The sequence below is a fragment of the Triturus cristatus genome, chromosome 4_2, assembly GCF_964204655.1.
Source record: "Triturus cristatus chromosome 4_2, aTriCri1.1, whole genome shotgun sequence".
In the NCBI taxonomy this organism is placed as follows: Eukaryota; Metazoa; Chordata; class Amphibia; order Caudata; family Salamandridae; genus Triturus; species Triturus cristatus.
Window position 1 is genome coordinate 558,522,054 of NC_140586.1, and position 23,966 is coordinate 558,546,019.

At 46.5% G+C, this 23,966-nt stretch overlaps 1 protein-coding gene across 4 annotated transcripts in view; it reads right to left on the bottom strand.

The window, feature by feature from the left end:
• EVI5 (ecotropic viral integration site 5) overlaps positions 1-23,966 on the bottom strand; it is a 1,102,294-nt gene that overhangs the window by 484,247 nt on the left and 594,081 nt on the right. The window lies entirely within an intron of this gene.

A 23,966-nucleotide genomic window follows, 5' to 3' on the forward strand; every position in this document is an offset into this window, starting at 1 on the left:
CCTGTTTTCCTGCTCCAAAGTCAGCAGCGTTATTTGTTGAGCCACCTCCTCGCATAGTTTGTTGTACTTGGTTTCAGATGCTACATTTGTCCGTCTCAACCGTGTTATTTTTTAATTGCATCTGTCTCCCCCTCCATGTGTATTATTTTTTTAATTTAGCTCGCCCCACCATCACTCCGAGATCACTGTTTATTTTTTAATAATTAAATAATGCAGCCCACGCCGAGGCTCGAACCCTTTTCTCCAGCTCCAAAGTCAGCAGCGCGCGCAGCCTGCCATCTGATTTGGTTCAGTTTACAAATCCTGTCACTTTCGCGGCTTCGCTGCCACGCTTGTTTTCCCCAGTGAGCGCACACCACTCGTTCACTTTGTTTCGTATTTGTCACCGGAAGCAGCACCGCCTAACAACAGTCTTCATCTGCTTTCGTGTTCTTTTAGCTCTTGTGTTTAAGGACTCTTTTTTGCCCTCCCTCGTCAGTGCAATGGCAGCGGTGGGCACCACACAAAACACTCTTGCCATTGGCGGGCGCTTCTTGTTTATTTTTGTCCCGGCAGCTGCCTCTGCATCAGATCACCACCAGCGCTGCAGCTGCTGGGCGTGCTGTGCAGACTCGGGCCGCCGTAGCATTGCCATCCCCCTGCTGCCGCCAGCGCTGTCATCTAGCAGCACCATGTCCAGCTCCCCCAGTGATGGCAGCGGCTTCATCTTCATGTACGGATCCAGACTCCCCCCCCCAGCCACATTCCACCCGCTGATAGGATGCCCTACATTGACATGGACCGCAGTGCCCCAGCGCTTTGCCAGCCCGCGCCTGCCCAAGATCAGTATCTCCGTTATCTGGCATACCGAACCGGCTCCTCCTTACCGCCTCCCGTCCGCCAACAGCAACTCCCGTGCTCTGCCTGCATGGAGGACTACATGACACAGCCCTACTGACTGACTTCCTGCCCCCACACTGTTACCCCCACGGTACAGCCACAGGACAACGGCTACATGCCCCGTGTCTGCCTCACAGCAAACCGTTCCTGCCATAGAGGTCATCCACAGCCGGGTGCAGTTCAGCAGCACAGGGATCCGAAGGCATGTGGCATCACAGAATAATAATGGACGTGCTAGAGGTAGGCTTTTATTTATTCATTTATTTATTTGCACTTTTATGCAGTGTGTTCTTGACTCGAAGGTATCGGAGCACTTTACATCCGCACAAGTTGCATTACAGACAAACACAAGGCTTGTTTAAATTCTTTTTTTTATAACTTGTTCCTAGCCGCAATTAGAATGTTGGATATGCTCAGTTGCACTGCACCCGAGATGTCTAGTTTACAATCACTTCCTTTACCTAAGACCTCTGAAAACACAAGAGCGGTCCCGCATTAATTATCTCTATACTTCCCCTCTTTCTAGATGTTGACACTTGTAATCAACTTATCCTGCTACAATATTACGTAAAATATTCGTCTGTATTGCGTTCAAACAAACGATTTTAGTAAGTATAGATTACCTTTGGCAATCATTCTGGGCTATGAATTCATACATCATTTTTTCACAACCAAAAATTAAGTAACTTTTTTATTCGTAGATAATATCTCAACCTTCTCTGTGGTACACCAATTAGGAGTGTGCATCTAGACCTTCTGGCATTCTAGATCTAGAATTAATTTTCGAGTAAGTTTAGCTTATATTACTATTTTTGTTTTACAATAGCGATCTATCATGGATTCAAAATATAGTCAAAGATTAAGTTTCAAATTTATTATTGATTTTCTCCCTCTTCAGGATTCTTTTTCAACACTATGGGATAAGAATCATTCCACTATATCGTGTCAGACTTGATAAATAACTTATAGAACCTCAGTAAGTATATCACCATATAAAATTACTTAGTAGTCCCTTTAGTTCTTATTGGAGATACTGGTGGACTTTGAGATACCCAACTATCACTATCCCTCTATATCCAAAAGCATGATAATTTGGTGAGAATATGTAATTCATTTAGTGTAATTTAGTACGGAAAGGTTTTCCCATTGACCCGACTTAGAAATTATTATAATTTTTATATTTTTTCTATCCAGTTATCTCTTTCTCCCTATTATTCTCTCCAATCCCCTCATTGTTATCTCACATTCTGTTCTATTTCTAATTACTCTTTGTCTAAAAAAAATTTCTACCATGCAATTTAGGAAGCACTGATTATGTTAGTTGTATATATTCTTGATGATGCTAAATATAAGTGTTTTTCCAACTGTCTTCATAGATTTGTATATATGCTCTGTCATATTTAGAGTGACTATAATATACGTTTCTGTTCACTCTTTCAGAAATAGGTATATTGTGTACTAGTTCAGATATAATTGTGATCTTTTAGAATAATTATGATTAGCCGTTGTAAATATATGTCTTTTTATATTGTATTTTTCAATATTTATTATTGACCAAATTTGCCAGGTGTATGTATACAGTTAACTACTTGATTGAAAATGTAACAAAATGTATGATGTGTTAATTTTATTCACTTATATTTTTTTGCATAAATTTGTGTTCTTTATAGTTTAAATGCAAGAGACGGTCCCCTGATGAAGGCAGCTTTGCCGAAACGCGCGTAGTCTCCATCTGCCGCTTTGCTTCCATCGACTACTTTGTTGACCGCATTACCATTCCCTTAGGATAAGAATCTTTATTAAATTTAGAATTATTGTTTACGATTTTGAATGAAATCACTGTTTTTGTATATAAATACTTTATCTCCTTTTGTGTAATAATAACAAATAAATGATCTTAAACATCTAAATATGGCTTCAGCTGGATCAATATTGTGAATTGTATTGATTAATCATGTGTAGATATATACCTGGTAATTATTGGCATTTTTAGTAAAGTTTGCTATTGTCCTTTATCTAATATTGTTACAGTCCCTGCGTATAGCAAACCCATTGATTACGTAGGGGTCCCCTTCTTCCAAACATCTAGCTTCACGAAGCCTGCAGTGCAAAAGGTCAGCAGAAATCTTAGCATGGAACCTTATGTCCCATTAACATAACCTCCTGCAGTTTGCTCATTAGTAAAATTGTTTTATTGCAGTCTGAGTCAGGCACCTTCATTTGGCTGGACAGGATAACGTCTTTCTTGTATAACAGATTTGTGTCTAGTATGGACCCCGCACGGTGTTTTTAATTTACACAAACAGAACAGCGAAACCTTCACTTTTCGGATTACAAAATGTTTGTACAGTATATTCAGGCGCTCGTTATTTCTGTTTTCTTCACTGAGCTTTGCACTTTCTTTGCTTCTGACAGATTCTCTTAACACGCTGTTTTATACTTTGGTGCACGCATGTTTAGATTGTCTTGCTTTGCTTCCCACTCTTCCTAGATCCCCGTCAATGCCCCTGCTCTCCTGGTGTGCCTCTTTGGGAAAAACCTTAACCTTCACAGATGTTACAAACTCATGCGCTGTATACAAGCCTTGCTTCCTTTACCATGCTAAGTTAATATTGTGATGTACTAGCCAGTGCAAGCAACAGAACGATTGACCTCGCCACCCATGATATTTTTCGAAACGGGTTTCTTTAAAGAGGACAGCAGTTCAGACTAACTGGGATACTACACATCAAACAGGCTGCTGTTGTCCTATTTTCCTTTTATGTTAATAAATGTTTCATTCACAATCAAGTTGTAATTGCCAATAAAATCATTTTTAAATAGTTGGAAACAGATTTCAGTCTTATAGACATGCATTTCCTTGGTGGAAACCATGGGTGAATGTGATGCGGGAAACCTTGCTGTAGTTACTTGCAGATCAAGCATTGCCTAAAGCTGGTGTGGTTTTCGGGTATTGTCACATATGCTCCTCCCAGCACGTGTGTACTTAGGCAGGAAGGCATGGGTGCTAATACTACACCACAAGAGGTGTTTCTTCTATGTTGCCGTTTCTTCAGCTTCATGACAGCTCGTAAGGTAATTGGATGCAGGGGCAGACACAGCTTTGGGGGCAGAATTTGGGATTTTTCTTTTATCCCTATGCAAATACTCAACTGCAAATAAATAAAACAAAAGTAAAAAACATTGCCATTTTCAACGCCAGCAGTTCTAACTTTAACAAATGCGAGACCTATTGCATTGAAAATGCTTGTTACCCTTTCCATCTGTCACTTTTGCATTAAAATTGCTTTAAACCAGTTATCAACATCCTGAGTTTTACTGTACAAAAATAACCCACAATCTAAGCTGGTATGAAGAGAAAAATTAATCACTTTTAAAAATAAATATACAGCATTGTTATATAGATAATAATAAGGCATTTTATAACATGCATGGTTACATCCAACGGTGTGTCCCCCGCAAGACCTGACCAGACCAGAAGAGTAGGGGAAAAGTGCAGGCTCACCAAGAGACAGTTTCAGCAGACTTAAACAGCCCGGGTTAACTCCTATAAATAGTCCTATACATCTAGCTGAAGGACTACCAAACATTTGATGAATAACTTTAAATTCTCAATCTATTTACAATCAAGAGCCACCTAAAACAGATGCAGATGATGTGAAGTAAAAAGGTTATAAGAACCCTGCATTTAGTGCCATCGTTTCATTACTGAGGAACCAGCAAGCACTCCTCAGTCTCCTTTTCCATCTTGGAGGACGATGACGGCAGGGTCACAAGTACATCTGAAGGGTATACTCAGAATAGAGAACCAGTGTTGAAGGCTAAGTAACTATTTATTGTACAGTACCTGGACCATAGTCACAAGAAATAAACATTACAAGGAGAGTGGGGAGGTGGCTAAGTGAAAAACACGCGCCAAAATATTTCTCTAAGCAACCTTTGAGTCACCTCAGGCATCATAGTACAGGCAGTAGTGTTTGGCAAAGACACAGCATGATAGACGGATATCAGTGATGCAGACATTTCATAGAGGAATATTACTAGAGTGCTTCTGTAAAAGCTTCACCTCTGTTTCGATATGTCCTTGTTTTAACAGGGAGCATAATTGGTCATGGGCACCATTCAATACAGACCATAATCCTTCTTGAGAAGTTTCATTTAGATGGAGAATGCTAACAAGCAGAAGAGATAAAAAGCAAACAACCTACTAAGTGGACCAGAACATCTGGGCAATATAGTAAACAAGGGATCAGGAAAGCCATGCTCAGCGAGCTAGGCTGAATCAGAAAAGAAGAGACTAGCAATCAAAAAGAGGGACTAATCTGGCGTTCCCAAACTGCCATATACAGATGGTCTGAATGAGGCCCAAGAACTACTAACCTCTAAAGAAAAACGATGTATTAATAACTGAGCACTTGTCAGCTATTCAGAGAGCCAACATAGTAGCATGACGAACGGGGTCTATCTGGGCAAAAAGCAATTTAAACTTGTGCACCCATCAGTTCTGCCTGCAGAATACAAGGTTTCCGTACTGAAGCAGGTAAATGACCAGAGCGAGTTTGCACTTCAAATTCTCCAGACCTTTTTGAATAACTGCTAAACAAAATAAATAGAATACCAATAGATCACTTGCAATATGTGATTAATGCTTGAAGATGAATCTTAACTGAAGAGAAATCCAGGTTTGACTAGTACAAAATTGCCAAACACAAAATAATATTTTGTTAGTAACAAAAAGAGCATTTATGGTTCCACAAAACTTTATGGAACAGGAATTATTTATATGCTTCTAGAACTGACAATCCTCAATAGATATGAAGTTACAAGGCAAGGCATTCTATAAAAGAGGGCTAATATTTATGTTGGGCAGCTTCCAAATCTTCTAATGGGGTTTGACATCAGGAGTTGACTTCAAAGTGATCACAGACATATAGCTATTTGGTAGCATTGAACTGTCTTGCACAGCTCTTTTTTCTCATAATAGCTCTATGCCACTTTAGCAACAACCAATGTTTCAAATCAGGCTCAACAGGATTTGTCTTTGCCACTTAAGCAACAACCAATGAATGTAACAAGGCAGGCTCAACATGATTTGCATACCAGGCCATGGTAATATGGGTGCCCACTAAAGAGTGAGTGTGTGTCTGTGGGATTACACGTGAAAAGTAGAGATCAAGGGCCATGTTGCAGTGTGGCCAAGGAATGTCTTAGTTATTCTGGCTATCTCAGCCACTGATATTAACCCTTCATCATGATCGTAATTTCCAATCCAAATGAGTATCCCTAGATCATACTAATCAGTGAACAAAGAAAGGCCCCCACACCAAGTTGATTAGGCCAGGTGAAAGGGATGGTTTTAATATCCGGATGCCAAGCCACCGTAGCCACATGCTACGTCCATCAACCATTCTGAAATCTGTGGATTGCACTTCCGGAGTGCTACTTTCAACCAATATGTCACAGATTTTGCATCATCAGCATAAATCGGTTTGTTGAGATCATGCAATAATAACTCCTGCACAAGGCAACATATACAGATTAAATAAAGTAAATACACTATATCTCTGAGAAATGTCATACGTTAGCCTATCTGCTTGAGAACAGATAATTTCCAGTCTGAGAGCACAATTTCAGAATTGTCATCAGGCATAACAAGACATTATTTTCCTTCTTAAGATAGGCTGTCATGTCAAGCAATGCGCAAAAGATGATAGAAAAATAACCATTTGTTATGTAATAAATCCCTTTTAAGATTTGAAAAAGCCCTTCAGAACCTCAAAAGTGGTTAAGTGACTCCTTATGAACAGCAATTAGAAAAGTGTGTGAAAAGGGCAAATCTAAATCAGCATCCGAAAAGGGTATCCAAATCCTGATGGTGTGTAGAGTAGGGGAGCACCTGATGTTGACTGGGAGCTTGTTCCAGTCCTTGGCAGCGATGTAGGAGAAAGCTCTTCCACCTGCTCATTCATCTGTGGATGCCCGGGGTGTCTGCTAGGGCGAGGTCAGATGAGCAGAGGTTTCTTTTGGGTACGTGAGAGAAGACTCTTTCGTTGAGGTATTTGGGTCCGAGGTTGTGGAGTGATTTGTAGGCATGGGTGAGTAGCTTGAAGGTTACTCTCTTCTCGACAGGGAGCCAGTGGAGGTCTCGCCGGTGTTGGGTCATGTGCTTGTGTCGTGCGTTGCCGAGGACGAGTCTGGCCACGCTGTTCTGGATGGTCTGGAGTTTGTGTAGCAGGGATTTGTTGATTCCAGCGTAGAGGGCGTTTCCGTAGTCGAGTCTGCTGGTTATGAGTGCGTGAGGGACGGTCTCTTTGGCTTCGGGAGGGATCCACTTGAAAAATCTTGCAGAGGATACAGAGGGAGTTGAAGCAGGTGGAGGCAAAGGCATTGATCTGGCGAGTTATGGTGAGGGAGGAGTAGAGGATGATGCTTTGGTTCCGGGCGTGGTCAGTAGGGGTGGGAGGGTTTCTGGGGCTGGGGCCCACCAGGTGTTGTTCCAAACTGTGGGGGACAGTCCAAGGATGAGGACCTCAGTCTTCTACGAGTTGAGCTTTAGGCAGCTGCTGCTCATCCAGGCTGCAATGTCTTTCATTCCTTCCTGTAAACGGAGTCTGGTGTCGTCGGGGTTCTTCGTGAGGGGGAGGATGTACTGGGTGTTGTCGGCGTAGGATACTATGCGGAGTCTGTGCTGTCTGACGATGGAGGTGAGGGGAGCCATGTAGATGTTGAAGAGCGTGGGGCTGAGCGATGAGTGATGATCCTTGGCGTACTCCGCAGTGGATTTCTGTGGGTTCGGAGAGGAAGAGTGGGAGTCTGTTCTGTCGGTGAGAAAGAAGCGGATCCAGTCGAGGGCAGATCCCTGTATACTGGCATAGTGGAGTCTGGCTGCAAGAGTGCAGTGGGAGACGGTGTCGAAGGCTGCGGAGAGATCTAGCAGGATGAGACAGCAGTAATGCCCTGGTCGAGGAGCAAGCGGCAAGTAGGGCGGTCTCCGTGCTGTGGTTGCTGCGGAATCCGGACTGGGAAGAGCCTAGGATGGTGTTCTCTTCAATGAAGGTGGTTAGTTGGGCATTGACGATTTTCTCTATGACCTTGGCTGAGAAGGGAAGGAGAGAGATGGGACGGTAGTTCTTCAGGTCTGTAGGGTTAGCAGAGGGTTTCTTGAGGAGGGGCATGACCTCTGCCTGCTTTCAGTCGTCGGGGAAAATGCTGGATTCGAAGACTGTGTTGATGGTGTGGTGTAGCGTGGGTGCTATGGCGGCGGCGGCTCTGTGGAAGATGTGAGGCAGGCAGGCAGGGGTCTGTGGGGCTCCTGAGTGGGTGCTCCTCATGATCGTGGTGGTCTCTTCTGTGGTGACCGGGGTCCAGGCGGTGATGGTGGACTGGCTGTTATCATTGGAGGGGATAGTGGTTTACGGAATCTGTCCGCTGAAGTTATCGTAGAGAGTCTTGATTTTTAGGTGGAAGTAGGATCCGAGCTTGTTGCAGAGGTCCTGGGAGGGTGTGATGTCCGAGGCTTCCTGGGGGGTTTGATGAATTGCTGGATGATGTTAAAAAGTTCCTTCAGGTTGATGGAGTTGGTGATGATTTTGTTACGGATGAAGGTCCTCTTGGTAGATCATATGAGTTGGTGGTATTTTGTCATGGCGTTCTCGTAGGTCTGGTCTTTGGTGGTTTTGCTGTCTCCATTGTTTTTCAAGGTGTCTGCAGGAGCGTCTTGCTTCTTGGAGGTCAGTGGTGAACCAGGTGGCCTTCAGGGGACGCTGTCTGTCGAGGTTGCGGAGGGGTGCGAGCTTGTCTGTACAGTTAGTGATCCAGTGGTGTAGTTCTTTGGCTGCAACGTTGGCGTCTGTCATGGCGGAGGGGGGGCCGTGGGTGAGGGTGGAGTTGAGGTGCTCCTCTGTGACCTTGCTCCAATTTCTTCGTGGTGGGCGTGGCGTGGGCTTGTGAGTGGTGGTGGTGGTGGTGTTGACAGAGAAGTGTATGCAGTGGTGGTCTGTCCAGAGGGGCTGCAAGGCGTGGCTGAACCGGATGTTGTTCCCTCCTGTGAAGATGGGGTCAAGGGTGTGTCCTGCCTTGTGTGTGAGGGTGGTGACGAGCTGCTTCAGTCCGAGGTTGGCGAGGTTGTCTAGGAGGGCAGTAGAGTAGGGGTCACTGTGGTTGTCAAGGTGGAAGTTCAGGTTTCCGATGAGTATGTAGTCCATGGAGGCGATGGCGTGGGGTGCGATGAGGTCCGCAATGGTAGTGGTGAAAGAAGCGCGAGGACCGGGGGGGTCTGTAGGCGAGGGTGCCACAAAGTGTGGTTCTGGGGCTGGTCTGGATCTGGAAATGGAGGTGTTCGGTGTTTGAGTGGGGGTCGCTCATGCTGGAGGTGGAGAGCCGGCGGGAGCTCTTGTGTGCGATGGCAAGTCCTCCTCCTGGGCGGTCCTTCTTCTGGATCTTGTATCCGTCGGGGATTGCGGAGGCGATGTCTGGGATGGAGGAGGCGTTTGTCCAGGTTTCCGTGAATAATGCGATGTCAGGCGAGAGGGTGTCGAGGAGGTCCCAGATCTCTACGGCATGTCTGTGCAACTGGTCCTAGGATGCTTGTTTCCAGTCCAGGGAGGAACTGGCTTGGCAGTTCGGGCTGTACTACTCCCATGAGGCACTGGGTCAAGACTGATTTGCATATGGCTGGGTTCAAACTGGAATGGCATGGTGAGCAAAAAAACGATGGATTTAGGCCCAGATCTCTGTACTGGGGTGAATGTATGACATTGTTCTGCATTCTGTCCATCAACTGTTTTTGCATATGTTTGTGCAGGGAGCGCAGGTTGAGGAGGATGCACTTCACGGCTTGAGTGGTGTTGGCGTCCAGCGTGGGGGTGGCGACCATGGTGATGCGGAGGGTGGTGAAGGTTCGGCGGCAGTGACGGCAGGAGAACTGGCCGTATGTGGTTTTCGGCGTCAACAGCTGGCAGTTGTTGTTCCTTCCGGGATTGAGTGCGAGGAGGGCAGCTGAGTCGTAGCGACGGGTGGCCGGAGAACCAGGGCGCACCAAAGTCAAGCCCGTCTGTGACCCGACCGCGACGAGCGCCAGCTGTGCGGCAGCACAACAGTCGCCATTAAATAGAGGAAGGGGGAGGGAAGTGCAGCTGGGAAGTGGGAGCGGGAAAACCGGCAGGAGGGAGTGGCCGCGTGAGCAGCAGAGGCGAAAAACAGGCACAGAGGGCAGGAATAGGAGGAGGCAGAAATGAACAAGCATTTACAATGCAATGGTCTCGGAATTGTTAAAGTTAGAGCTATTGGCATTGCTCCTGACATTTTTTTTGTTTATGTTTTTGTTTTTAAAACATTTAAAGAAACGGCATTGTTATTTACAATGTCAATAGCTTAATCTCTCTCAAATGCGAGACCTATTGCATTTGCACCCACACACAGAGCCACACACACAAAGCCACCCACACACACAAAGCCACCCACACACACAGAGCCACCCACACACACAGAGCCACCTACACAGAGCTATTCACATAGAGCCACCCACACACAAATAGAGCCACCCACACACAGGCACCTACACACACACACACACACACACACACACACACACACACACACAGAGTTACCCACACAGAGAGAGAGAGAGCCACCCACGCATAGAGCCAACTACAAAAAAAGCCACACACACAGAGGCACACACATACACAAACACATAGAGCCTCCCACACACACACAGAGCCACCCACACTTACACAGAGCCACACACACAGAGCCACACATACATACACAGAGCCACATACACACACAGCCACACACACACATACAGAACCACACACACACACATAGATCTAGACACATACACATTGATCTTGGGAGCCAAAGCAGAAGTGGCACCGTTGATTTTAGATCTTTGCATTTATCACTAAAAATTAAGCATTCAAAAAATAAATGACTAATAAAAATTGACAGATTATCGGTGGAAAAGACGTTTTGAGATTTATGATTTTTGATGCAGCGAAATACACAAGGATATTGTCAAAAACAGTAACTGGTGCATGTGTAAAGCGCTCTGATACTTTTCTTGATTCTGGTCCTTGTAGGGCTGAATGAATTAAATGTCAAATAGGTCTACAAACCCAGGGAGAAAAATGAAAATCACTTAAACATGCAGTAAGCTGGACTGGGTCTGAAAGTGGAGGCCGATCTTTCAGTTCAGAAAGCCGGCAGGGGTCTCCTGGTCAGCAGTAACTTGTGGGGCCAGTTTCTGCAGCCTTTTCACATGTCCGCGGTCTAAAGAGTGCAGGGGTCTGCTGAGAAGTGTCTGTGTTTGTTGTTCAAGTTGAGGCGGGTCTCCCTCTCTTCCTCACAGGGCCTGGAAAGTTTAGGAAGGGCTGGGACGTCTCTGGGTCTCGCATTTTAGAGAGATTAAGCTATTGACATTGTAAATAACAATGCCGTTTCTTTAACCCCTTCCCCGCTCATGACGGAGCCGCTCCGTCATGAGCCACGGTTGCCGTGTGCTCATGACGGAACGGTTCCGTCATGTTACGGCCGTTGGCGGCCGCTCCGCCTACGCGGCGCTGTTTCCCCGCCTGTGCGGGGGGACAACGCAAATGGGCGGAGTCATGACGGAACCGTTCCGTCATGAGCACAGCTCAACCGTGGCTCATGACGGAGCGGCTCCGTCATGAGCACAGCGCCACCGCGCTGCCCCCCCGCACCCCCCAGCACCGCGGCGGAATTCCCGCCGCGGCGAAAGGGTTAAATGTTTTAAAAACGAAAACATAAACAAAAATAATGTCATGAGCAATGCCAATAGCTCTAACTTTAACAATGCCGAGACCATTGCATTGTAAATGCTTGTTTTGTGATCTGGTCTCGACCGGGCAACGCACACCAGCTGTTCTATGTACAAACCCGGACGTTTGGAAGCTTCTGCTACAACAAAAATGTTGTGTACCGCTCTGTGTTGCTCCTTGGAGGAGTTGTTAATATTGAATGGACCCCTTAAAATCAAAAAGGCATGGATTCTGGAGACGTTAACTGAACTAAAAGCCCCCCACGCTTTCCACCAAGCCTAAACAATGAGCAAACGCTGCAAACATACAAAACCAAACACACCCTGTCATCCAAAACTTCCCGCAGTTTGATGGCTTCCCCAGATCCGAAGGTAAGGGCGCCCGAATAGAACACGTGCTCAATGTGCCATGACAATGGTGGTTGGCACTTTACAAATGTGAATAAGGTAACACAAAGATGCAGCGCACTGAAGCACAGACCCCGTCCCAAGAGTTTAATAAATACTGTCGTCATACAGTAAGCTGGAAACACTTCTACTACAGCCACTAATCCTAGAAGCATGGGCACTGATTTAATGCCGAGTTAACCCTTAAATTCAAAACTGCGACCAACAGGTTGTACACACCTCTCTGCAGTGAATGCATTAACCCACTGAGCTAGTTTAGCGCTCTGCACGGACCCAGTGCACTGGCGTGACCCCGGCTCTACAGGTCACCATCAGGACCCCCCTCCCTACACGAAGACAGCTACCTCCCTCTTATGGTAAGAAAACTGAGATTTCAACTTCCCATCTGTATAAGCAGAATGAATGAATAAGTGAAGACCCTTATGTAGCGTCCCCAATGTGAACTGAATCACTTCTAGGCAACTCCTAATTGAAAGAAACAGGACTGCACACTGCTTCTCTCTACACAGAGCCTAGTCTGCAAGTGGATGAACAGACTATCATAGCGCTTCCAACTGAATCACATTTAAGCGCTTTATGCGTAAAAGAAGTCACAGCACCAGGATGAACAGATGAATGAACAGAACAATAAAACAAAGCGAATCACATCTATGCACACCCAATCCCCACAACACGATCTGTCCCCTGTACATACCCCCTACCCACCTCCTGCCTGCAGCAGGATGAACAGATTAATGAGGGTAAAGCTGGTAACTTGTTCTCATGCAACACGTCTTGTTTCGGTTTCGCTTTCTCTAAGTGCTTTGGATAAGAGATGTTCCACTGCGCAGTTTACTTCTGGCACATAATGAAACTTGTGTAGCACAGCGATGCAAACAGCACGACTTCTAGCCGCTTGCTGTCTGAGGCAGCAGCTGGCGTCGGTGATGCTCACCTGTCTCCAGCAGGCTCTGCCGGTGCTCCAGGTAGCCCACCTCGTCGCAGTAGTTCTGGGTGTAGGTGGTACTGGAGCCAGCGCTGCGGGACTCGGTCCAGTGGACCCGGGCCAGGCCCTGGATGTGGAGTTTGGTGGACTCCACCTTGGCCTCGGCCACCAGCTCCAGCAGCACCCGGCCCATCACGGTGTCCCCGCCGCTGAAGACGGACGGGGAGTCCGGGGTCAGCACGAATCGCTTCACTTTGTTGAAGATCATCCTCGAGGGTGGGAGGGTTAAAATGAGGTAAGAAGAGAGGGTAAAAGGGGTCCTTCCCAGTGTGCGGGTAAAGCCACCAAGAGATGCCCGGCTGCGCCTAGAAGTCACTCAGCGCGTCGCAGTGCCTTAGGGACCCCATGCTGCCTGCACGCGCCAGTAGGCTCTCTGATTGGTTGACAAGGTCCACCAATCACAGTGCTTATTTGGTAGTAGCCAACCAATCAGAGAGCCGACTGGCGCATGTGGGCAGCGTGAGCAAGACATGCGGTCTTGTGGGCGTGTATTAAAAAAAACACGCCCAGAGAAAGAATTGGAAAAAACACGCCCCCGAATCGGAAAAGGACGGGGCTTGTTTGGAGAGACAAACCTCTTCTCCAATGGCTGACCAGCATTTCAGAGGCCAGCCAATGGAGAAGAGGAGAGAAGAGGGGCGGGTTAAAACCCACTACTCCAAGTCATTAAATCTCGCGAGCGAGACTGCGCAAGCGCAGCCTTCGCTAGCTGAGACCTAAAAACGGGGCAGAAGAGATAACAATTTAAAACTAAACTAAGGCAAAATAAGGCAAATAAAGTTAAGGCAATAGCTCAGCAACAGACTCAAACCTCTACCTCAAACCCATACAGCAGTGGAGGCACAGACAGCGGAGCTGCACGAGCGGAGAGCTGGGTCACTGACCAGGAGATCAGAGGTCCTGCCAGAGGTTTGACAGTGTAAACACAGATGGTAGTCTGCTATTACTTGCAGGCAACCATCCCTATGTTAGAAGAAAATGGTGAACTGTTTCATGAATATTCAGTGGGCAGATCGTTTTGCGATCACCTGTGACTAATCCTTCTGTGACATAACCTATTAGTACATAGACAGCATCACAAAACAACTGCGATTTTTGCAAAAAGCGGGTGTCCAATTTGCACCCACTGTTTGTGGCCTGCCTTATCACACATCAGACCCTTAGTCATGAATTAAGGTTTCTCTCACTAACTTAGATGTTATTTTTCTTATGTTAGTTCTGATTAATGGTATTCTTTTGCATTATATAACGGCCCCAAATCTCAAATTCAACACAGAATAACTCCATGCATTTCCAGCGATTTAGTGAAATCTTCTTTTGGTGTATCGTTTAAAAATATTTCTTGCCAAGAGTTTTTGTCTCCTTTCCAGAATGTATACGATTCTTATTTGTTTACAAGCACCTGGTTCGCTGGTGCTGAAGGACATTTGTGAAACCTCCACCAAGCTCGTTTTGGAACAATTTGAACAAGCAGCCTTAATCTACTCCGTGCTAGAAAGCGCTTTATCCAAAACCGTGGTTGGCACCATGACCAGTATGACTCCCAACTTCCCTGCATTTCTAACAGCTGCGATTTTTTGTTACATGTACCTGTGACTGTACACTACTCATGACTTATAAAAGATCTCATACATTCCCTTGAAGTGTTTGCTTTCTTAGAGGCTGTTGCAAATTACATATTTCTAGAATGGTGTAGGAGTTCACTGTATCACAGTCAGGCAATTGAACAATGTTTATATTCATAGACTGCATAGCAAGACATTTTCACCCCCTGGATATATTCACTTCATATCCCCTACCATTCGTGCTCTATCTAGATCAATGCAGAAAATAAGATCTCATTATCTGATTGCAAGTGTGGTCATGACTATGAGATGTTGTAATGCGTGCTCACGACATTCCCATGGAAAAGATACATGTGGGGAAATTGAAAAACAAAAATGTAAAGTGGCCTACTTAGGCAAATGCATCTCAAGAAATGTTAAAGATACAACTAGTTCTACGTAGAGGATAACGGTCGTACCACTACTCAGAGGATTTGTTGACAAAATAAACTAAGTAACTGGAAGGACATAAAATCATGAGGAAAAATTATGAAGGTCATACGTTGTTTCCATAATGTAAACAAAAGTTATGACAATCATATAAACGTCTATTCTAGCAACAAAGAATACAGTCATATCATATGTATTCGGTTACAAACAACCATAAAAACATACAAATAAGAACAGAGAAAATAAACAATCACAATATAAATTTCAAAATGTTGCTGGACTTGGATAACAATAGATAGACATGAACTGAAAGCAAAGCATGCTAAAACGAAATCAGTACTTTTAAACAAGTTAAATTACATATCTGTGTAAAATGCTTTTAAAAAGCATGAGATATAATACTTATACCTTAAAACACACACATATAGAACCAGCATATAGAAAGTATAGTCTGTCACAATTAGATAATATGATGTTACCGTTTTTCAATAGCAGCAGATAAATATCAAATGTAAACAAAACATACTAGGGGGCACGTCCCCGGACCTGCATTCCTGGGTGTCGAAGGCGTCACATAACGCCCGCACGCTATCGAACCACTCACCAGTCACTTTGACCCTACAGATACCACAACCATACAGACAACTGTTCACGTGGCGGTACCACCCAACGCTCTCCTAGACCCGGTGTTCCGAGAAGAGCTTCACACACAAATTGCAGAATACAACACGGGGTCGATGAAAACCGAGGGGATGCTGTGGGAAGCTTTAAGGTGGTAGTTCGTGGCCACTGTATAGCGGGACAAACTAAGGTGCTCCGCGAAATTCGCGGCACCCTAAGCCGACTTGACGCGGAATTACATGCCCTGGAAAAACAATATTTCATGACACTGTCAGCCGCGACAGTGGAGACTATCCGTAGTAAATTAACTGAGTATCAGGAGGCAGACAGGGAAGTAAAGTTCCTACACAAACATGCGACTGCGCGTAGGTATGGTGAAGGAGACAGGCCGGGCAGGACACTTGCAAATCTTCTGCAACCACCCAGGGGCTCCACTTTCATCAGAGCGCTTAACATCCCAACCGACGGCTTGGTACACTCACCACCCGACATCCTCGCCACCATGCGAGACTTCTATGCACAGCTATACACATCTCAAATAACCCCACCTCACTCAGTACTGGAGGATTACTTCGACTCTATAGAACACATTTGGTTCAGCAGAGCCCACCACGAATATCTAGACATACCGTTCACCGTCGAGGATGTGCAGCGGGTTTTTGGTGGCATGCGGGCAGATAGGGCGCCAGGGGCAGACTGCCTCACTGCGCAATTTTACAAAGAATACTCGGAGATACTCGCCCCTCGCCTCCTGGCGGTTTATCAGGAGGCATTACAGGAGGGGATCCTTCCCGGCTCAATGCGCGAGGCTATCATAAATACTCTTCGGAAACCAGATAAAGACCCGCAGCTATGTGATTCATACCGCCCGCTCTCATTGATTAATTTAGACGCCAACATTTTCACCAAACTACTAGCCACGAGGCTCCAACCATTGTTGCCACTGATTGTCTGGCCAGACCAATCTGGTCTTGGGCCCGGCAGATCTACGTCCCATAAACTTATAATGCTATTTGGATTGATGCACTATCTCGCCCCACTTGTGTCCGCGATAGCGGCGCTCTTGAACGCCACCAAGGCGTTTGATTCCCTTGAATGGGGATTCCTGTTCACACTTCTCAGAAGGATGGGCCTGAGTCCAATCTTCATCAAACAAATACAGCTTCTCTACACGCAGCCCACGGCACGGCTCAGGGTGAATGGGCTAATTTCAGAACCGCTAGATATTACTCGAGGCACCAGACAGGGCTGTCCTCTATCGCCGCTACTGTTCGCGATCGCGACAGAACCATTGGCAGCCTGCCTGTGGCAGCACCATACTAACAGAGCAATTGGTTTTACAACCAGGGCACTTGACCGTGTCTATGTATGCAGACGACATAACGTTATGTATAGTAAACCCCAAAGAAAACCTATTGCTCATGACACGTGAAATCGTGCGTTACGGTGGACTATCAGGAGTAAATATCAACTGGAGCAAATCTGTGCTCCTCCCGCTCACGCCTGGCACTCAGGCCTTTGCAACTGATTATCCGTTGGTTTGGGCGCCTGGCTCGATTCGATATCTGGGCATATGGTTCAGCAGTAACATGCAGGAATTATGGACGGAAAATTATGGAAGGGTGGTGGCCTGGATTGAAGACAGGGTAAGATGGTGGAAGTCCCTTCCCCTCCTCTCTCTGGCGGGCTGCATAGCAGTGGCAAAGCTGATTATACTGCAGAAATTACTATATCTATTTGTCAACATCCCCATGCCACTCCCGATGCACTTTAACCGCCTTCGGTCGCTCATGATCGAACTGGTGTGGGCCGGAAGACAGCCAAGGATAGCTTGGGAAATCCTGACCCTGCCACAGGAGCAGGGGGGAATGGATGCTCCGGACTTTGTCCTCTAGGCGTACTGTGCACAGGCACAATTCTTGCATTTCTGGGCACACCCCACGCCCTTCCAACCGCACGTGGCAATCGAGGTGGACAAGATGGCACCTCTACCAAGGTCTACGGCGCTATTCCAACCGTACAAGCGTCCTCGCGATGAAATAGACACGGTACAAGCTATGATATGGGCGTAGGAGGGACTTCGCAAGCAGGCACGATTGGATATACTATACGCTTCCTCCATGCCACTCTTCAACAACCCACTGTTCCCCCCCCACTTATGGAAAGTAAGGCACAAAAACGGGCATCCAGCCATCACCTAAAGTTTGGTGGCGACCTCCACCCAGATACCTTTCTCACACTACAGCAAATGTGTGACCCTGAAACAGCCTTGGTGCTAGATACGCTCATATACTACCAGCTTGGCGCATCCTGCAAGAGCAAATTCACCACATTCCCAGACCTGCCGCTGACGTTGCCAGCTTTGGAAAACCTGCTGGCGGTGGAATCAGGACGCAAACTCCTCTCACGCATTTACAAAGTTACACAAAAGACGTCTCCGATCACTACCCCAACTTCTCGTAGGGCCTGGGAGGAAGAGCTAGGTATTACTCTCACAGACCAACAGTGGAGCCTTGGTTGTAAGCAGCTGGAGCGCTTGTCGCCTAATTACAGTCTCCAGATAATACATTTTAAGTACTTACATAGTCAGTATCGCACTCCCATACAACTACACAAAATGGGGCTCCGCGCGGATGACTTGTTGGCGCTGCGGTACCCCCCCCAAGCGACCTTCTTACATTTGGCATGGCAGTGCAGACCAATAGCAAACTTCTGGCTGACCATATTACGCCACATAAAAGATATCACTGGGCTGGATCTCCCCTGCACACCATTGACATCTCTGCTAGGGGTCCTCGAGACAATCCCACCTAAATCACGTAAGCTTCCGGAAATATTACTCTTAATGGCTAAAAGACAGGTGGCTAAACAATGGGGGTGGCTAGGCCTCCAACGGCGAAGGAGTGGGCTAAGAGTGTGACGTGCTGTAAGGCACAGTTGACAAACTATGGGGAGCTTATGCCGGCCAGATCACGTCAGAGAGATATATGGGAACCCTATGTGCTGTGGCTTAACTCTACTACTGTAGATGAATAGATAACACAATAGCGGTGCTGGACATGGCCAGGGGGAACGACTACAAAATCGTGATGTACAGTGCGGCCCCTGAAATGCGTATCGTTTTACTTTCTTCCTAAATGTAACTGTGAATTAACATTTTGTGTCCCCAGAAATGTGTTTGTGTCCCTGGACTGTGGCACATGTAATGGTATTCTGATTTGTCCAGTAGATCCAATTACGAGTAATGCACTGCACTTTTGTTTATTGTTGTACATGTTACGGAAAATGTAAATAAAAAAGAATTTTAAAAAAACAACTTAATAAAATCCACTCACCCATGTTCTTTATGTTTAGGTGATAAACCAGCAACATTCCAGGATAGAATATTTAAACTGGCAGGGACAGACCAAGAATATTGATATACCATAAAATGGGAACATACAGATCAACTGGGTTATTATTGGTAGAGCACCCAATAGTACTAAAATTAGATTTGATCTCTAAAGGGAGAACATCGCCACCAGTAGCTACTGTGCAGTCTGAGTCAGTGGTGCGAGAACCAGCACAAATGGCAAAGGGTTTATAGCTGCAACGGCTACCAAGTCAATCAAAAGACTCCAGATCCTCCGGGGAGGAAAATGATTGGAAGTAGAAATGTATATATGATTAGTCCCATGGTGAACTACCCTGGGCAGTGGGTGCCTACCAAAATCAGTCAGTCTATAGAAGTATCCCAGAGGTCAGTGTTGAAGTAATTAGCAAACGCCAAAGCCTTAAATAACTCATACAACAGTACAGGGTGACCGAAAATAACTATAAAATCACCATTGTATACTTTGACAGAATCCCCTATACATCAGACCCTTCTGGCGAAAACAATATTATCTGCCAAGTGGTGAAACTCACCTACTTGTTTACACAGCCAGCAAAAATGTTCCTAGACTCTAGACAGGGCACATTAATTAAAACCATTATACAAGGAGTCTGCTTCTGTAGGTAAATTCACAATAAAAGCAACTGATTGACACCCTTCTTAACCACTGAAGAAATATTGCTTGTGGTGGCTGTTATTTGCGTAGGTACATCAGTAGGCAAAGAGGGTCCACGTATAGGATCTGCAGATGCACCCCCACAGTTAATTGCATTGTAATGAGTAAGTATGGGCACCATAATTGAAGAATCAATCCCATCCAAGGTATCAGATTGGACCTGGAAAACAGGTAGCTCCCTGCAAGTCCTTAAGTCATTACTTGGTATGTTCAAGCTGACAACCTTAGTTTCTAAAGAGTCCAGTCATTGAAAAAGATGTTCAAAAACGGTTTCAAAAGCAGAAAATATTCTAGGTATGGAATTATCAGATATGCTTTATTTCAAGGCAAACAATGAGCAGACTCCAAAGTAAGGGCTGTGTTAGGATTACATACATTGGGTAGAATTAAGGAGGCCTTACAGAGTGAGTTACCACCATATTCCTGGTTAGGAATCACACTAGAGACCAAATCGTCAGTGTCAATCAACAGTGGCATGCTGGAAACACAAGGTTTCAAACCTGATGGATTCTTTCAACAACTGTATTGAGTACTACATTTTCTCTCATTTTTACCAATGGCTAACAATCTTTTGAGGGGCAAGTATTCACAGTTGGACTACTAAGGCATCTCTATGCCTCTGTGATTAGAACATCTAGGACCCAACTGCTCATGCTAAAATAAAATAAAAAATAAAAAAAAGTGTCTTTAGAAGTGGATAGAGTATGATTTTTCGAACGTGTTATATCAGGCAATGCACTAGCAACTTTCCTCCTATTCATTATAAAAGGAGCACATCAACAGTAAGGCTAAAACATGTAGGGCCCACGAGGGCTGGGCAAGCACTGCCTCTTCCAGGCTCAGACAGGCACCAATGGGCCCGCTCTAGGCCAAAGCCCATTGGGTAGCGCCCCGGGCCGCCCATGCTGCGGGCGTCGATGGTGCTCTAAATAATGTTGGTGCCTTGTGGTCCACCTCATCCTCCAGCTGTATTATGGGTGCATTAGTCCCAAGCGCCCCAGCACTAGCAAATGTCCCGCACTGCGGGTGTCGTTGGAGCTCTAAATAGCGCCTGTGTCTTGTGGCCCGCCTTCTTCAGCTGTACTGTGGGTGCAGTAGTCCCAAGAACCCCCACCACTAGCAAATGCATACAGTCAAAGCAGAAGGCAGATTTGTAATACGTGTGTTTGAAATGTGGCTGTGAATATCACGGTTAACATATAAGTACCTAGAAACAGTTCAAACAGTTTGCCATGGATTTCACAGACAAAATACAACAATCCCGTCAATTGTGATTACATAAGTGGAATTCAATTGTACTAGGGTAATAATATGGATTACTCCAATAGGAGACCAATCAATGGCCCCAAGCAGAATGAGATAATGAATGCTCTTAAGGATGCAGTAGATCTTATGAACAAATGAAAACTCCTTTATTTAAAAAAACCAAAATATTTAAACTATACATAACCCTACACACAAGCTCCTATAGAAAACCATTTTTTTGTTACCAGGGATTGCTCTTACAAAATAAAAACAAAGTGCATAGAGTGAGTGAATCATCTTTTTAGATGCAGTGAACAAATGGTCCCCACAACCCACACACTAACTGCAAATTAACAAGTCAATGCTCATTAATGCAATGTTGAAGGCAGTTTAGCATTAGTACTATTGAATGCAAGAACCAGTGATTGGAAGTAAATGCATCAGTTACATGTACCACAAATGTGAGAGCAAGAGGGAAAAAACAGAAATGAGAGCAGACACTTACTTTGCTAGAAGTATATTTTGTGTAAACCTGAAAGACGGTTGATTTAATATTGTTAAAATGATAACATTTGGACTACTGGCAGAAAAAGTCAAACAGGAAAGCACCGGAAGACTTTAAATACACGGCAATCAAGGTGAATTAGTAAAGAGTTGGAATATGCGCGCGCACGTTGCAAAGAACACTAGTCCTTGTCTGGCAGCATTGCGAATAGGGGCGAGGTAACTGGAGATTAAATGCATATGCAAATACGCACGTGCTTTCATTTTTTTCAAATACATTTATTTTATTTCGTTTTTTAATCCGAATGTTGAAATAAAAACTTTGTATAGATGCTGCACTGTTGTGAGCAGGTGTAGTATCCGGCTGGATACAGTCTAGTGTTTCACTCACACTGAACATCCACCCAACACAGGCGTCCGTCAGGTGACCCTGTCAATAAAAGGGGCTGGAGTGCACGTGCTCCAGGCCAGTTACTACTATACATCTCCTGGTGTCGGTGTCCATGATTACCATAATGTGGGCCTAAGGCCCAACTCCACAATGGCGACGAGGTGGGTCTGATCCCGCGTACCTGCCGCTTGCGCAGCATCTTCCCCCAGGGGGAAGGAATGAGCCCGAACTGCGACATCGCTGCCTTCTAGACCCTGGAGAGTCAGCGCAGCCCGCCGGGAGGTCTCTACAGACATATTGTTGGCTCGACGGCCGAGGCTGTGCTGGGGCGGACAAGGGTCACCCTGTGTGCATATCAGCACCGCAGCCGCACTGCCATCGCTGCAGCCTAGCCGTGAGAGGTCGGTGAGGGACACAACAGCCACGAGAAGAAGCACGCAGCCCTGAGGCCTCCATGGGCTGCCCCCACCGGTCTGCTCTGCACCGAGAAAGGAAAGGATGCATCCTGGTGCACCCTCGAGGTGAGGTGAAGTCCCCTGTTCAGGCGTAGCACGGCCACAACTCGTCCACAGATAGCAGCCTACACGCGTGCGCCCCACGCTCCCACACCGGCTAGAGACGGACCAGGCATACCAGCACAAGTTAGGAAACTGCTGCCCCAGCGAAGCGGCTAAAGCGCCAACAGCGGCCAGCACTACAGGTCACGCCGGCCGCAGCACTGTGAAGCCCACACCGGCAATACCAGCCCGATGCAGCCTGCTGGACCACTGAAGCATGCCAACTGGCACTCAGCTTGCACTCTCCTCCGTGTGCTGATGACGTGCGACACAGTACCGTGGCCTAGCGGGAGCAGGAATCGCTCCGGTCCTCGGCCTTCCTGCCACTGCAGGACATCGTCGCAGCACGCGCGAGGCAGCCACAGCGCCTCCTAGTGGCTGAGTCACTGCGCCCTGCCGAAGCAGCACAAAGATGCGCATTTCCTCAGGAGGCAGGACAGCCATCGGCACCTCCCTGCAGACAGTGTCTGAGTAGCTGAAGGGACACTCACCCATACATGAGGAACGGGAACGGGAACGGCGCAGGCTAAAGACAGTCAATCAAGCAAGGCAGTCCCTCCCCACACACTCCATCAGGCAGAGGCGCAACTAGAGCCAAATTTCGGGGGGGGGCTGAGCAAAAATTTCTGGGGGGGGCTGAACTTGAAGCAATAGGCAGAGTGGAGCTGCAGGGGCTCTTAGAAGGGGTGAAACAACAGCACGGCCTCATTAACATGCAAATGGTCTTTCTAAAGACCTGTGAAGTGCTCGGGTGCGGCTGCTTTTCTGCCCGGGAAGGTGTCTCATCCCGGGCTGCCACACACGACGGGGGGGGGCTGAAGCCCTGTCAGTCCAATGGGTGTTGCGCGCCTGCCATCAGGTGAGACTACCGACTGGCAGCAGCCCGAGAGCAGCAAACAAGGCACCACCTGGTGGCATGCTGCTGTATTACATCTACCGGCCACAAAACATTGAAATTCCGTCAAGAGGAAAGGCTGCCGGAGAAGGCCAGCTCCCAGAAGGAACAGCCGGGCTAAATCCACCAAGTGGTCCCTTGTCACCACAAGAGAGAGAAGAAGTAAATGACAGAGAAAAGGGCAGTCAAGTCGCCCAGCCTAACGCGAGCACTGCAAAGCCCCCTGCTGTAGCGCCACCTGGGGGGGCCAATGAAACAAACCACACAAACACCAGTGTACACTGCCGCCAGAAGCACGAGATAATACCCTGCAGATTGGCAACTGCACAAGAGATCCTCCTGGGCATCAAGAGGAGCCACGCCCCCAGTGAAGCACATAACTGGCTTAAAGCTGCACCTGCAAGAGCCTTGCCACTGACTACAGCAGTCACAATAAAGAGGAGAGCTGCGCAGGCACCAATCATGGCACAGAGTGAGCTGCTCCCTGCATGTCAGACACAGTTGAAAAGGACAATCGAAGGCAAAATGCACACTCCCTGCGAGAGCAGTACACATACCCCAACCTCTGTGGAATAGACTTCTACGGTTCCTAACAACACAAACGCCACCTTACGCAATATCAGCAAGGCTGCCCCAATCCCCAGAGGAAGGCACAGCG